The sequence below is a fragment of the Papaver somniferum genome, chromosome 5 (assembly GCF_003573695.1).
Source record: "Papaver somniferum cultivar HN1 chromosome 5, ASM357369v1, whole genome shotgun sequence".
Taxonomy (NCBI): Eukaryota; Viridiplantae; Streptophyta; class Magnoliopsida; order Ranunculales; family Papaveraceae; genus Papaver; species Papaver somniferum.
The window spans coordinates 1,578,267-1,582,948 of record NC_039362.1 but is presented as its reverse complement, the minus strand read 5'-3'; positions in this window follow the sequence as shown (position 1 = coordinate 1,582,948).

The following is a 4,682-nucleotide window of genomic DNA, read 5'->3' as shown; positions in this document are numbered from 1 at the left end:
GGATCTTCCGATATGGTGTTTGGTAAGGACTCCGGAACTAAGGTTCCTATCATGTTTACTTATTCAGTGCATGTGTCATCTAGCTCAAAATGTAGCTTATTGACATTAAAAATATTCATCTCAATAGTCATATTACCAAAAGATATATTCATGATACCATTTCGACAGTTTATAATTGCATTAGACGTAGCTAAGAATGGGTGACCTAAAATCATAGGTATCTGGTTCTCTGGGTCAGGGACAGGTTGAGTATCTAGGACCACGAAATCCACAGGATAAATAAACTTGTCGAACTCAATAAGAACATCCTCTATCACACCACGAGGAATTTTGACAGACCTATCAGCTAACTGAAGTGTTATCTTGGTAGGTTTCAGTTCACCAAGTCCTAGCTTTAAGTAGACATGGTATGGTAGTAAATTCACACTGGCTCCTAAGTCAAGTAAAGCTTTTTCTACCCGGTGTTTTCCTATTGTGCAAACAATGGTAGGGGCACCTGGGTCTTTGTACTTAGGAGTTGTAGTGCTCTGAATGATCGAACTTACATGACTAGCTAAAAAGGACTTTTTAGGGACACTAAGCTTTCGCTTTCGGGTACACATATCCTTAAGGAACTTGGCATAAGCCGGTAGTTGCCTAATTGCTTCTAGTAACGGAAGGTTTATGGTAACTTTCTTAAAAACCTCAATTATGTCATTAAAGTTGGATTCACTCCTTTTTGGTGCTAGTAGCTGGGAAAATGGGGCTCTAGGCATAAAATAGGGCCTATCAGGAACCGAATTGGCATCATTAGAAACTTTATCAGTCTCTTCAGCTGTGGATGGTCCTGAGGGTGAACTACAGTATGCTCACTATCGGGCACGGTTACCTTGTTGTCTATAACTCTACCACTCCTGAGGGTTTTGATTGCATTCACATGATCAGATGATCTTCCTCATATTTCATGAACTCCTCTAGGATTAGGTTGTGTCTGACTAGGAAAACTCCCATTATATCTCTCACTTAGAATTTTAGCCATTTGGATAACTTGAAGATCTAACTTAGCAATAGCCTTGTTAGTGTTTAGTAAATTATGATTGGTTTCCTCTTGAAAACTAGCATGATTCTTTATTAACATTTGTTGGCTTTGTGTGAACATATCATGACTCTTTTGTAATATACTAAGAGATTCCTCCACGCTAGTTAGTCTATTCTGAGAAGGGTTCTGGATTTGGGCTTGACCTGAAGAGTTCTTATTATAACCAGACTGGTCTTGAATCTGGCCCTTAGACCATGAGAAATTAGGATGGTTTCTCCAACCAGGGTTGTAGGTTTATGAGTACGGATCAAACCTCTAACGGTTCTCGAATCTAGTGTTATTATAAAGAGCATTGGCTTGCTCTTCATTATTCTGGCCTTCCCGAAAAGGCTCCCCTCTACCACTAGTGTGACCCAATTCCAAAGCTTCTAACCTCTTTGCTATAGCAGCAATTTTGGCACCTGACTCATATCCTCCTTCTACCCTATTGATATTCCCTCTATTTATAAGAATTGTTTTCTTGGGCTCCCTACTATCTTCCCACTGTTGGGTTTTATCGGCGATGTCATTCAAAAATTCCATCGCCGCATCAACAGTTTGGTTTTCAAACCACCACCAGTGCACAAGGATTCAACCATGGTTGTTGTCGAATAATCTAAACCCTCGTAAAGGATTTGAACTAGCCTAACATTTTCTATACCATGTTGAGGACATTGGGATAACAAGTCATTGAACCTTTCCAAATACCTATATAGGGATTCTCTCTCTTGTTGAGAAAAAGTACAGATTTGCGTCCTAATAGACGATATTTTATGCCTAGGGAAAATTTTCTGTAAAAAGGCAGATGTAAGTTGGTCATAGGTTTCAATTGACTCAGGAGGAAAAATATACAACCATGATTTGGATTTATCTTTTAAGGAAAAGGGGAATAACCTAAGTTTCAGAGCATCATCATCTAGGTTTCTATTCGTAGAGTACTACAAATTTTCTCAAAATCCCTAATATGAAAATAGGGGTTTTCATATTCTTTCCCTAAAAAGATTGGGAGCATATGTAGAGTCACAGGTTTTAATTCATAAGTTGCTTCTGTGTCAGCTAACTTAATACACGACGGACGAGTAGTCCCAGTCGGATTTAACAATGCTTTCAAAGTTGCCATTTCTGGCGCTATCGGAGTATTAAGGATTCTTCCCTCAGTAAAATACGTACGTTCAAAACCGGACCTTTGGTAAACAGGACTTTTTAAGTTGAGGTAATCAAGATTCTTAGAACTACTAGGTTCCTCCCTAATGAATCAACCTAAAGAATCTCTTTCACGTTCAGGCATACGAATGAATATGGAAGGGAATTCTAAGCAATCACAAAGCAAGGCTGACTCAACCAAATCAAACCTATTGATTTCTAGCAAACAAAAAGCATGATGGCTCCACTTAGATTGTTTCTAGACCAGCTTCTATCTCTTGAAGGGGAATTCGTTATAAGTTGAGCAAACCCCTCTGGATCAATCCGAGCTAATGTGAGATGAAACTGAGGCGAGGGAAGCTCAATGGAGCTTTGATACCCAAGGCCTCACCGGCGTTACAAGGCGGCTTGTTTCAACTCCCAGAAGTCATCATGAACTTTGAAGTTGCTTAAAATGTAACAAATATCCTTCGAAAAAATTTCCTAACAAGCTCGATACCATGTAGGTCTCTTTCTAAACATATTTTAAAGCTTGGGTTCGCGTTAGGTTTTGTTTTCCTAAGGCGGGCAAGAAGGGAGCGGTGATGAAATCCGAACCCTTATCTTATATGGCCAGTCCTTGCCCTTTACTAGGAAAATAAATGTCTGTATTCAGTCCTCAACAGATATGCACCTTAAGGAATACAGTAACTCGCTGACAGGGGATTCGCGAGTGTTCAGATTCTTACCTCCCGTTCCAGACGGGGGATGAATCGGTTGTAGTCGACTCGGGCCACTGACTCTTGTGTCAGTGTACGAACCCAAGGTGCAGAGACAATATCGTAATTTTCCTCCTTCTCTGGAAACAGTTCAATATTTAAAGATACCCTTCCGTAGGGTATAAAAAATAATGTCCAATGTCCAAAAGAAAAGAAAAAAAAATACAAAATAATAAAGAAACCCTAATACAATTTCTAAAAATAAAAGTAACAAAATCTAAAAAAAAAAAAGAATATTAAAAAAAAAAAATCTTCTTCTTCACTCGATTCTTCTTTCCTTTCCTTATAGCTCGCTCCAAATCTGAAAAGAATCAAAAAAAATACCAAACCAGTTAAAAAGAACAAAAATAATAATTAAAAAAAAAACTAAAAACTAAATAAATAATCTAACACCCTAAAAACAAGTCCGCGTCGGCGGCGCCAAAAATTGATGTAATTATAGATTGTGGTAAGTGGAGTATCGTTCAAACTCGAACTTGTGAAGGATTTTCAAAAATTGAATAAAATTTTTTCAAAGATATAAGAAAATACCAAGACTCAGGATTCCACCAATGACCAATTAAACGATAAATTCTAATAAATATTCATGCAATTCTTTCTTTTAAAGTGATCTAATATTTTGCCTTTAATAGATTTTTGAAGTAATAGTTGTAATCACCAAGCATGAAACATCAAAAGTTTTATACAAGCATGCTCCATCAAAACAATTCACAACAAGTCAATAAAAATCAATTATTCTTTGAAGTTTTATGCAAATAATCTTATAAAATAATTGCAATAAATAGATAAAATAGAATTATACCAATTTTCATGAAACAATGGCTTCCTCCGTTGCCTTGGCTAAGGGGATTAGCTCCTCATATTAATCACTTGCTCAAAATACATGTTTAAACCTCCAAAAGTTGATTAAAGGAAGTAAACAATGCAACAGAAAAATCGCAACAACAGTTCCTGTTGGGAAGCTGCTGTTACTCCGTTACAAAGAAAGAATTGGTGACGGAACTGAAGCTCTGTGATATATTGTACTGTTACAGAGGGAAAACTGTAGCAGTGTTGCAAATTTGAGACGTTGTTCTTATTTGCAACACTTGTTCTTCAACAGCAGCAGCAGGTTACAGCAGCAGAAAACGGAGAACTGTCGATCAATTCTCTAGCTTCTGTAGCTCTCCAATCTCTACCAAAATCCTCGAAAACCTTATATGGACCCTAATCCTCCTATTTATACACCACAGGACGATTAAATATCTCCCAAATCACTTCGAAATCTCCTCTTTCCTTCTTTGGCAGTCACGACAAAAAATCCTTCCAGAAATTGTTTTACGCGTTTCTGAGCTCTCCCAATGGTACCAAACTCTTCCTTAGATATAATATATACCGTTTGTATGGTTTACTTGCCTTTAATCTCTTTTAATAACCAAATACGAACCCATAGAACCGTGTTTCCTCTTTTAACTCTGTTCCCTATTTTCGGCCATTCCAGCCCATATCGATCGATCCAATTGCTTCTAGTAAACTTTTTATGCTATATCAAGTCAAGCCCAATCGATTTCCAGTGTTTAATCTCTCTAAAACTCTTCTAAAATTTGATTCTAAAATCTGCAAAAGTGAAGAGTATTTTCCCGCCAAAATTTCCAATTTGAAACGTGAAGAAGGTGACCTCCCCTATCCTGTGTTGTTCTCCCTTTAGCAGCTGCCTGGAAATAGGTCAACCCTTAGTAATTAGG